Below are 13015 nucleotides of genomic sequence, written 5' to 3' on the forward strand. Positions count from 1 at the left end.
ACACAGATGATATACCTTCCACCGAGGACAGTTTGTCGTTGCCTCTGGGCAACCTAACTCACATGAACAAATACATGCTGTGGTGCCTGTGCAACGACCAGCAAATTGCCAACATTGTTACCAGTGCTGATTTCTGGGTGTCCTCCCTGCTGGATCCACTCTACAAGAACAGTATGCCATCCTTACTTCCGTCACTGGAGCGTGATTGGAAAATGCGGGAATACAAGTGCACACTGGTAGATGCACTACTGACAGCATTCCCACCTGACAGCGGGGGCTCAGTGGAAGCACAAGGCAGAGGTGAGATTTGCCAGTGCAGCTGGGTGGGGAACCAGCACCACCTTGGAAGGAAGGATCAGCCTGGCCAAAATGTGGAAAAACGTCCTCAGCACGCCACAACATCCAGCACCACCATCTGATACTGTCTGTATTAGTGAAAGGCAGCGTTTCAACAATATGGTGGAAGAGTATGTGTCCACACGTTGCCACATACTGATTGATGGGTCTGCCACATTTAACTTTATGCTCTCTAAATTGGACACATGGCCGAGCTTTTCCTTTATGCCTTGGAGTAGCTGCCCTGCTCTGTGGCAAGTGCACTGTCAAAACGTGTGTTTAGCATGGCATAGGGTGTGATCGGAGACAGGCATATCCACTTGGCCACAGCCAGCAAGGCAAGCTCACATTCATTAAAATGAACCATGCGTGGATCCCACAAGACTTGTCCATGCCATTGGCTGACTAGAGAAGTATAACAGCCACACCCAGCCATTGTTATACTCTACTGCAGTTTGTTCGTTCTATTTGCCTTTCCCATTGTTTGTAGCCTCCCCAAATTCAAGAGAAAAAAAAACAATGTTTGCGACCTCCTGCTCCTCAGCCTCTTCCACCTACATCGCCTCCTCCTCAACCTTCTCCTCCACTTGAAGCTTCACCTCGAGGTTCAAAATTATCATCATTTTTTATTCTATGTTATTTTAAAGGGGTTCTGTCTGTTCTCTGTGGCAGTCCTCTTAAATTTGTATTTTATTATTTTACTTCCTATTTAACCATAATTACTATAATGACAGAATCCCTTTAAGTAATTTCCCGATCCATATTCATTTGCAGGGCAACTGTTGTACTCTTACTACCTTTTTGCTTCTTTTTGCAGCCCCCTAGTCCTTACTACGACCATTTTACAGCACCAAAGTTTGGGTCTCATTTGACTTCTATGGGGTTCGGGGTTCAGCTTTAAGTTCGGGACAGGTATTGAACCGAAATTTTAACTACAGTTCAGCCGAACCCAAACATCCACGGGTCCGCTCATCCCTAATTGTCAAGGTCTCTTTGTAACTGTATCTTTGCAACTATTTCAGATAAAAATATTGATATTGGAGCATTGTACAGGATATGTGCAATGGATTAGCAATCAAGAAAAAGTTTAAAGGGAACCTGTCATGTAGAATATGCGTTCTACCTATCAGCAGATGCATGTGTGCCCTAATTACACCTCCCTACCCATCCCTGTGTTATAAAATAGTGTAATATGAAAGTAATAAAAAAACGTTTTATTACTTTCATGTTTCCTATGTAAATAGCAGAGCTCATCGCCCAATGGGCATCACCTCGCCCTGTGGGCGTTTGCATACTTTCCATGGTATCACGCCCCTGTGGGCATGATATCATGGAACACATGAGCGACGTCCCCCGTCGCTCCTTCAGAATCCCGCGCGTGTGCACTCACCATTCCCACAGCCTTTTCCAGGTGCTCGTTGTCAGTTTCAGACGCGCTCTGCGCATGATCGGAAGAGCCTGATCCTGCGCAGAGCGCGTCTGAAGCTGGAGAGTAAACACCCGGAAAAGAATGGTAGTGGGAATGGTAAGTGCAAACACACGTGGGATCTAAAGGAGCGACGCTCATGTGAATCCATGGTATCTCACCCACAGGGGTGTGATACCATGGAAAGTATGCAAACGCCCACAGGGCGAGGTGACGCCCTTGGGGCGACGAGCTCTGCTATTTACATAGGAAATATGAAGTAATAAAATGATTTTTATTACTTTCATATTACACAATTTTACAACACAGGGATGGGTAGGGAGGTGTAATTAGGGCACACATGCGTCTGCTGATAGGTCAGAACACATATTCTACATGACAGGTTCCCTTTAATGTGAGCATTGTGTAATAATTTAGAAATCTGTATTTAGTATTAAAGTGTATTCTGTTCCAGATATAATGCAAGAAATAGTCTCCTACTAGTAAATATAGCAGCACTTGGCCAGTCTTGGGAAGATAAACATAACACAGCTAAATTACTGTGGTTGGTGATAGATGATACATCAAGGGAAAGAGATAGGAATAAATTCTAATCCTGGAAGAATATGCCTGGCTAAGAAGATTGAAGAAATGCAACCCACGGGGCTAAATGAGTCTGTCAACATGAACTGTAAGGACATGCCTGTCGTACTGTTGATATTGCCTTGCTTACTTTACCCCTTTAATTTAATGCTTTGGGCATTTATACCTATTGCCAGGATAATGGCCATGAAAATATTGACCTATGAAATTTCTTCTATTTATTTATGGATTGCATAATATCAAATAAATATACAACACAAATTACAACTTCATAAAACATAGAAATTGAATAATAAACTGGCTTTAAAATTCTAGGTCTTTTAACTATTAAACACTATATTGTTAATGTAATTATTATTATTACTACTGTGTTTTTCTGAAAATAGGACAGCGTCTTATATTATTTTTTTTTTGCTCCGAAAAATGAGCTGGGGATTAATATCAGAGGATGTCTTATTTTTTTTATGAACAACAATTCATTCAATTTATTCTTGAAAAACAAAATCAACATCTTTTCAAATATAACAATATTCACAAGAGATAAACAACATAATCTGGCTGGGAATATGTTATTAAGATGGTCCCCCTCAATAATTATGGACAAGATTTGGACTAATTGGAAATGGAATTATTGGAATATTTGGAATTATTGGAATTGGAATAAATTCTTACAATATCTAAACCTGCATGTGACCACAAATTGGAGTACCAGATTCTTATATATAAAATAGAAGAGCCTTTATTGATACAATTACAACATGAAATCACAATAAAATAAAAATAAATTAATAAAATAAATTAAGAGGAGGTACAGTACACCAAGGAAAAATCCAGAAAACACCCAAGGAATTGGAGATGTAAATTCAATCAGTATGCAAGATATATATGGATACATATCACATACATTGTCAGTTTATATGAAAGAGTAAAATATTTTTTTTCGATGTCACATGTGCCTTAAATTGAATATAAAGCAGAAACTATGTGAGGTCAATACCAGCACTGTGTCCAATAAATCATAGCATATAAAACAGGCTTATATATTCAAATATATTCATGTCATCACACACACTGCACATATACATGTAAATATGCACACACTGTAATACGGTACATACCAGACTGTCTACTCTTCAGTTCCTCTAGACTCCTGTGGTTAAAGGACTTTTGATGAAATCATAGTTACATGAGTTTGATGTCATCAATAGATCCTAAAACTGTCTTAACTTCAGAATCAAAATACATGTAACCTCTAAGAGAGTGGGGGTCCTGAAAAATTGCCTAATTTTCCCCACCTTTCACCTAACGCTGTCTCTGCATACCAGCCTGTCTCCTCTTCAGTTCCACCAGACTCCAGCAAGTAAAGGAGTCATAGTCATATAATCATGATGTCACTAATGGTCCTTAACCAGTTTTAACCTCGGAATGGAAATGTGTGAGTGGAGGCCCTAGGAAATTTACCAGTGCCACTCCCCCAACCACCGGTCTTGGCTGGAAATATGACATATTTTTAGAGTAGGGCTTGTATTTCAAACATACTCCAAATATCCTGTAAAATCATGTTAGGGCATATTTTCAGGATACATCTTATGTTTGGGGAAGCAAGATACTTTTAGAGAAAGAACAACAGAAGAACAAATCAGCTCACAATATTAATGGACTACAGGATGCAGCAGCCCCCCTGATAAGGTGAAGGCAACTCAGGTGAAAAATACTGTTGAAACAAACTACTCACACACTAACTATTCTTGTAGGGATTAGTTGTCTAGTATTAGAAATTCAAACATAAAAGGCTTATATCGGGCACTTGTCACAGAGATGTAGTGCACAGTGTTTGGCTTACAGTCTATTAGTGTGACCAAAATATTAGCTCAGTTAGGCTGTCCAGCACTATGTAAGTGCACCTGGACGTCTGTCAAGTCACCAGTCTTCCCCATGATTGTATCGCCTACTAAGCCAGACTAAAGGCCGCTTTACACGCTACAACATCGCTCAAGCGATCTCGTTGGGGTCACGGAATTAGTGATGCACATCCGGTCGCTTTAGCGATGCCGTTGCGTGTGACACCTATGAGCGATTTTGCATCATCACAAAAACGTGCAAAATCTCTCATCGGTGACATGGGGGTCCATTCTCGAATATCGTTGCTGCAGCAGTAACGATGTAGTTCGTCATTCCTGCGGCAGCACACATTGTTCCGTGTGACACCGCAGGAACGAGGAACCTCTCCTTACCTGCATCCCGCCCGCAATGCGGAAGGAATGAGGTGGGTGGGATGTTCGTCCCGCTCATCTCCGCCCCTAGTAGTGTGACGGGTCTGCGCGATGTTGTGCGCTACGGGCAGCGATTTGCCCGTGTCGCACAACCGATGGGGGCGGGTACCCACACTAGCGATATCGGTCACGATATCTCAGCGTGTAAAGCGGCCTTAAGGGACCATTTTAAATGCTTAGGAAGCCTTTGCAGATGTTTTATTGTAATTGTTCTAATTTTCTGAGATAATGACTTTTGGGTTTTCATTGGCTGTAAGCCATAATCAACAACATTGACCTGCATTACTGTTGCATTATTATTAGAAAAATGAGATATTTAGCATATATAAATGGCCATTTGTATATCTGCCACGGCCCTCCATTGCTAGGTAGGGAGAGCTACCTTAGGGATATCCAGGGATAGCCTTTTCCTGTCTCCCTTCCTAGCTTTTGTTATTATACGCCCTGCATAACCTGTTGTTTGTATTAATGTGGTTTTTGATCTTTTAATGTTTATTTAATTTTTAATGGGGATTAATTTTTGGTTTTCCTGACTTCCTCCCCTTCTCATTGGCTGTGGCCTGGTTTAAGGAAAATTTTGGAGTCAACAAGTAGGCTCATCATAAGGTTTGTCAGTTCTGGTGCGACAAACACGATAGTGAAGGTGGCTCGTATGCTTCGTAATAGTGAAATCACAGATGTCCATGCAAACACGGTGCGACACACATTACACAAGTCTGGAAAGGTGGATCAAAAAGGAAAAAGCGTTGGTTTGCGTTTGCAAAAAAGTTTGAAAAGTGAACAGTAGAAGGATGGAAACAGGTGACTCTGAGCGATGAGATGAAAGTCAATACACTAGACTCTGATGTGTGCAAATGGGTCTGGAAGAAAAGAGGGAAAAAGGAGCTAATGGATTGAGAAATCTGAAAGACTGTCAAGTTCATTGAAGGAAGCCTGATGATATGGGGTAGTGTCACAGCCAAAGGCGTTGGATACTTAACCAAGATCGATGGTGGTCTCAATTCTGACCCATATGTGAGTATCCTAGAAGACGAGTTACTCCTTACACTCAAGTTCTATGGGTATGAAAAGGACAACATACTGTAGTGTTCATGCAGGACAACAACCCAAAGCATACATCGAGATTGGTGAAGAAATGGTTCAATGACAACTAAATAGATGTGCTTAGTTGGCTCAACACAGTTCCCAGACCTCAACCTAATTGAACACTTGTGAGCAGAGTTGAAAAAAAGCTGTATGTATACCCAAGTGAGTCGACCAGTGTATACCAACATTAAGGAATGTGTAGAAGAGACCTGGGGTCAGATTTCAGTGGAGCCATGCTTGAATCTGATAGAGAGCATTCCCAGAAGGATTTAGGCAGTGTTAAAACCAAAGGTAGATTTGCAAAATTCTATCAAAATATTAAAATTTAGATTTTCAGGACCAAAATAGTAATGATGCAGTGACATAACAAGAATCTGCATAACTGTCACTCTAGGTATGGGGAAGTACCATGGAAGGGAATTCCTGTGTATAGGAAAGTGGGAGATGGTGACCCCTGACCAAACCTTCCGCTGGCCCCTGGCTTCCCTGCCCTCCCTAGAAAGGTTTTTCACCTATGCACCGATCAAGATACCTGACCCTGACTGACCCTAGAACTAGGTCCTAGGTAGGCAATGAATGGTATGAAGGAAGGGATAATTAGTTGACCAACTAAGCCCTAAAGGAGACAAAAGGAGCACACAAAGGGGAAAACACATGAACAACTTATCTTTAGGATCACTCAGGGAGAGGAACAGCAATGAACAGCAATATTTCTTCAGATGAGCATAAGCCGACTGCTTGCATCCAAGGTCTGTATAAGCTTTTAATTCTATCACCAGTAAAGAACAAGGGGCAATGAAAGTATAAGGACACCAAGAGAAGTGCTGATGATTAACAACTGAAAGGTGAGGAAATCCGCAAGGTCCTAAATAGAGATGAGCGAACCGGTTGTGGTTCGGCTCGAGTTCGGTTCGTCGAACGGAGGTCTCGTTCGAGTTCAGTTCGTCGAACGTTCGATGAACCGAACTCGAACCACATAGGAAACAATGGCAGGCATTCACAAACACATAAAAACACCTAGAAAACACCCTCAACGGTGTCCAAAAGGTGACAAACAACTCACAACACAAACACATGGGAAAGTGACAAGGACATATACTCATGCGAAAACAAAAGAGCTGGAGAAGGAAAAAGAGGAGGAGACACAGATATAGGCATGGCACGCCCTTCTAAAATCATGTAAAACACCGCAAGGTGACTCCAAGCGGAGTCTCCCTTTTTTCCAAAAATTGGGCCCCACACACACCCACCCCTTCAGTGGCAGCAGTTGTGCCCCAGTTGTACACTTCACAGCTAGATTTGCATCAAGCACATTCAAAAATACGCCATTCTTAACCGTCCACAGGATGACACCGGGGTAGGTAGCAAAGTCTTTGCTGAACCATGACTTGTTCATCTTGGCTCCTTTTAAAAAACACGGCAAGCAAGGGTTACTCCAAGCGGAGTCTCCGATTTTTCCAAAAATTGGGCCCCACAGACACTAACCCCTTCAGTGGCAGTAGTTGTGCCCCAGTTGTACACTTCACAGCTAGATTTGCATCAAGCACATTCAAAAATACGCCATTCTTAACCGTCCCCAGGATGACACCGGGGTAGGTAGCAAAGTCTTTCCTGATCCCAGCTCTGTTCATCTTGGCTCCTTTTTAAAAACACTCTAAGCAAGGGTTACTCCAAGCGGAGTCTCCCTTTTTTCCAAAAATTGGGTCCCACAGACACCCCATCAGTGGCAGCACTTGTGCCCTAGTTGCAAACAGATTGTTTTGATTTGCATCAAGCACATTCCAAATCCACAAGCATTTACTCTCCCCAGGATGACACAGGGGTAGTAAATTCCTTGTGGATCCATGACTTGTTCATTTTGATGAACATTAGTCTGTCCACATTGTCACTGGACAGACGCATGTGCTTATCTGTCAGCACACACCCAGCAGCACTGAAGACACTTTCAGAGACAACGCTGGCAGCTGGACATGACAAAATCTCCAAGGCGTAAGTTGTGAGCTCTGGCCATTTTTCAAGATTTGAAGCCCAAAATGAGCAAGGCTCCATTTGCAAAGTCATGGCATCAATGTTCATTTGGAGATACTCCTGTATCATCCTCTCCAGCCGTTGACTATGTGTCAGACTTGTTGTCTCTGGTGGCCTTGCAAAGGACGGTCTAAAAAAATTATGAAAAGATTCCATAAAATTGCTGTTACCAGCACCAGATACGGTGCTACTGGTACGGGTAGACTCTTGAAGATGACGAGACCGTCCCATGTTTGTCAAGTTACAACTGGGAGATTCACTCCCTGCACCTGCACGGTTGTTTGGTGGAAAAGCCGAGCTAAGATCGAGTAACAGCTTCTGCTGATACTCCTGCATACGTGCGTCCCTTTCTATGGCTGGAATTATGTCACAAAATTTGGACTTGTACCGGGGATCTAATAGTGTGGCGAGCCAGTAGTCATCATCACTTCTAATTTTGACAATACGAGGGTCATGTTGGAGGTAGTGCAGCAAGAAGGCGCTCATGTGTCTTGCGCACCCATGCGGACCAAGTCCACGCTGTGTTTGTGGCATAGAGGTGCTAACCGTTCTTTCTTCCTCTGACATCTCCCCCCAACCTCTTTCAACAGAAATTTGACCAAGGTCTCCCTCATCCGCTGAGTCTTCCATGTCCATGGACAGTTCGTCCTCCAATTCTTCATGTTCTCCTGCACCTTCCTCAACATTTCGCCTGCTACCATGTGCCCTTGTTGATCCCTGTCCCCCATGGTCCTATGCCTGCCGCGTTGGTGATGATGAAAGTCTGGACCTTGGTGATGTTGTTGTGTCTTGCGCATATGAATCCTCCTGTAGTTCCTCCCCTTCCTGTTGTCTCACCCCCTGACTCCGAATAGTGTTTAGCGTGTGCTCCAGCATGTAAATGACTGGAATTGTCATGCTGATAATGGCATTGTCAGCGCTAAACATATTCGTCGCCATGTCGAAACTGTGCAGAAGGGTGCATAGGTCCTTGATCTGAGACCACTCCATCAGGGTGATCTGCCCCAACTCTGCATCTCGTTGGCCCAGGCTATACGTCATGACGTATTGCACCAGGGCTCGGCGGTGCTGCCACAGTCGCTGTAACATGTGGAGAGTCGAATTCCAGCGTGTCGCCACATCGCATTTCAGGCGATGAACCGGCAGGCCGAAAGACTTCTGGAGCGATGTAAGTCGCTCAGCTGCAGCGGTTGAACGGCGGAAGTGAGCAGACAGTTTTCGTGCCCTGGTCAGAAGGCCATCTAGGCCGGGATAGTGTGTTAAAAATTGCTGGACAACAAGGTTCAATACGTGAGCCATACAAGGCACGTGTGTCACGTTGCCCAGGCGAAGGGCCGCACCCAGGTTTGCAGCATTGTCGCACACGGCCTTACCAGGCTGCAGGTTGAGTGGCGACAGGGGCGTAACGACCGCGGTCGCAGCGGTCGCCACTGCGACCGGGCCCGCAGGGTTTTAGGGGCCCGGCAGCCGCTCTGCACAGCCGGCTCCTCTCTGTAACAGAGGAGATGCGCTGTGTAGTGGCCGACTACGCGACCGCCAGGGGGCCGGCCTGTGAGTCAGGGGGCCCGGTGTCAGCAGGGGGCAGAGGGGCCCCCTGACCTGGAGAGACCCACCAGGCGTTTCTGAGCTGCGGCAGAGCAGAAGCGCTCCTGCACAGCAGACGAAATCCATCCTTCCAGGACCTGCGATGATGTCATGCCCATGTGAGTGTGTGGGAGGAGACACAGGATTGCCGGGCAGAAAGCATCAGAAGATACGGATTCCTGAAAGAGATTTGGACACATCATGACTGGTAATGAGAAAAGAGGGGGCACGAGGGGGAGGGGAGTGCAGGGTGAGTGGCATATGAGGGCTGCAGACTGTGACAGAAGGATGTGAAGGGGTGCAGAGTGTTTGAGAGGGGTAAGTTGGGGTACAGGCAGGGTGAGATATGTGAGCAGGGTGTGTGAGATATGGGGGTGTAGTGTGTGTGCTATGGGGGGTGCAGGCTGTATGGGGAGCAGGGTGTGTGACATATGGGGGTGTAGTGTGTGTGATCTGGGGGGTGCAGGCTGTATGGGGAGCAGTGTGTGTGACATATGGGGGCAGGGTCATAACTACCGTGGTTGCAGGGGTCAAAAGGAGAAGAGAGGTACTTGTTTTTTTATTTTGCTGGCTCCATGACACATGGAGGCCTGGAGGGTTCTGGCTGCATGACACATGGAGGGCTGGAGGGGCCTTGCTGCATGACACATGGAGGCCTGGAGGGTTCTGGCTGCATGACACATGGAGGGCTGGAGGGGCCTTGCTGCATGACACATGGAGGCCTGGAGGGGCCTTGCTGCATGACACATGGAGGCCTGGAGGGGCCTGGCTGCATGACACATGGAAGCCTGGAGGGGCCTTGCTTCATGACACATGGAGGCCTGGAGGGTCCTGGCTGCATGACATGGAGGCCTGGGGGCCTGGCTGCATGACACATGGAGGCCTGGAGGGTTCTGGCTGCATGACACATGGAGGGCTGGAGGGGCCTTGCTGCATGACACATGGAGGCCTGGAGGGGCCTTGCTGCATGACACATGGAGGCCTGGAGGGGCCTGGCTGCATGACACATGGAAGCCTGGAGGGGCCTTGCTTCATGACACATGGAGGCCTGGAGGGTCCTGGCTGCATGACATGGAGGCCTGGGGGCCTGGCTGCATGACACATGGAGGGCCTGGGGTGGCTGGCTGCATGACACATGGAGGCCCTGGGGTGGCTGGCTGCATGACACATGGAGGCCTGGAGGGGCCTGGCTGCATGACACATGGAGGCCTGGAGGGGCCTGGCTGCATTACACATGGATGCCTGGAGGGTCCTGGCTGCATGACATGGAGGCCTGAGGGCCTGGTTGCATGACACATGGAGGCCCTGGAGGGGCCTGGCTGCATGACACATGGAGGCCCTGGGGTGGCTGGCTGCATGACACATGGAGGTCTATGGGACTGCATAAAAAACATGAAGGACACCTTATACATGGACTAGGGGTACATTATACATGGAGGAGTATGGGGCTGCATAATACAATATGAAAATTGATGGGGCTGGATTATAATACATATAGGACTATGGGGGCTGCATTATAATATATGGAGGACTATGGAGGCTACCTTATACATGGACTATGGAAGTGCATTATAAAACATGGAGGACTATGTGGTGCAGTATAATATATGGAGAACTATGGGGTGAATTTTAATACATGGAGAACTATGGGAAATGCATTATAATTGAAGGGCTACTTTATACATGGAGGATTATGGGGGTGCATTATAATATATGGAGGGCTATGTATCTGCATTCTAATATATGAAGGGTTATGTGAGACCCTTTATACAATTATTTGGAAGGCTATGTGGGAGCTGTTATAGTATTTTGAGAACTTTATACAGGGGGGACAAAGATACAAGTATGGGATGGAAATGTTTTGTGCTGAGGGAAAAAGGCTCTTTCCCTCAGCAGCCAACTTTCCCATGCTCTGCTATACATCTCTCAGCACCCAGCTTTCCCATGTTCTGATATACATCTCTCAGCACCCAGCTTTCCCATGTTCTGATATACATCTCTCAGCACCCAGCTTTCTCATGCTCTGATATGGGAAAGCTGGGTGCTGAGGACAAGATAAATATCAGAACATAGGAAAGCTGGGTGCTGATAGAGGGATTTCAGGGTGCTGTGGGTGAGAGCCAAGTGTCAGCGTCATTATCCTGTACCCCGAGTGTCAGTGTCATTATCCCTTACCCCATACCTCCCAACCGTCCCGGATACAGCGGGACTTTCACGCTTTACGTTGTTTGTCCCGTTGCCACGATCGGGACGGCCGGCTCCCGGGCTCCGCCCACCCACTCTCTCTCCGCCTCCCTGCTTTTCCCTCCTACCATCCCAGTAGACGTGGCATAACAGAGAGGAGCGCTGCCTGTGCTGCTGCTGGTACAGTAAAATCTCCCCAGCGCTGATTTCCCTCCCTCCCCCCCCTCACCCCCGGCCGGAGCCTCTCTGTGCGGTCGGCCGGCCGCCTGTCTGTGCGGTCGGCCGGCCGCCTTTCTGTGCGGGCGCCCCCCGGCCGCCTGTCTGTGCGGGCGCCCCCCGGCCGCCTGTCTGTGCGGGTGCCCCCCTGCCGCCTGTCTGTGCGGGCGCCCCCCTGCCGCCTGTCTGTGCGGGCGCCCCCCTGCCGCCTGTCTGTGCGGGCGCCCCCCTGCCGCCTGTCTGTGAAGGCGACCGGCCACCTCACTGTGTGGGCGACCGGCCACCTCACTGTGTGGGCGACCGGCCGCCTCACTGTGGCTCCCTGCGTGTCCATGCTGGAGGCCCGCCGGCTGCCTGCGTGTCCATGCTGGAGGCCCGCCGGCTGCCTGCGTGTCCATGCTGGAGGCCCGCCGGCTGCCTGCGTGTCCATGCTGAATGGGTGTGGATGGGGAGTGGATATGGGCGTGACTGTGAAATGGGTGTGGTTAGGGGGCGTGGCCTAAAAATTTGCCGCGGCGCGCTATGCGCGCCGCAAACTTTGTCCTTCTTTTCCTTCTTTAAAAGTTGGGAGGTATGCCTTACCCCAAGTGTCTGTGTATGTGGAGGGGGGGCCCAGGTCTAAACTTTGCACCGGGGCCCATCCAACTCTAGTTACGCCACTGAGTGGCGACAACCATTTATTAAACTCGGACCGCAGAGCTGACCACAACTCCTCAGCTGTGTGACTCCTACTCCCAAGACATGTCAAGCTAAAGACCGCCTGATGCCGTTGCGCTCTGCTGCCAGCATAGTAATGAGGGGTGCGTGATTCCTTCTGCGCAGTGCGAATGCTGGTGGCCTGACCAGGCAGGCTTGGGGCGGAGGTGGAGGACCCAGATGAGGTGGAGGAGGCAGAAGCAGTGGCGGAACTTGGACAGACAGAGGATTGACACACAAGTCGTGGGGACGGCAATACTTGTGCAGCAGACCCTTCACCATCTATCACCATAGTTACCCAGTGCCCAGTCAGCGACATGTAACGTCCCTGTCCATGCTTACTGGTCCAAGTATTGGTGGTGAAATGCACCCGTTGACACACAGAGTTTCTCAAGGAAGCGGTGATGTTGTGTGCGACATGCTGGTGTAGCGCGGGCACACCTTTCTTAGAGAAGAGTGGCGACTGGGCATCTGGTACTGGGGCACAGCGACAGACATAAGGTCTCTAAAATCCTGTGTGTCCCCCAGGCGGAAAGGCAGCATTTCGGTAGCCAAGAGCTTACAGAGGGATAAAGTCAACCTCTTAGCTTTGTCATGGGTCGCA

The sequence above is a fragment of the Anomaloglossus baeobatrachus genome, chromosome 2 (assembly GCF_048569485.1).
Source record: "Anomaloglossus baeobatrachus isolate aAnoBae1 chromosome 2, aAnoBae1.hap1, whole genome shotgun sequence".
Lineage (NCBI taxonomy): Eukaryota > Metazoa > Chordata > Amphibia > Anura > Aromobatidae > Anomaloglossus > Anomaloglossus baeobatrachus.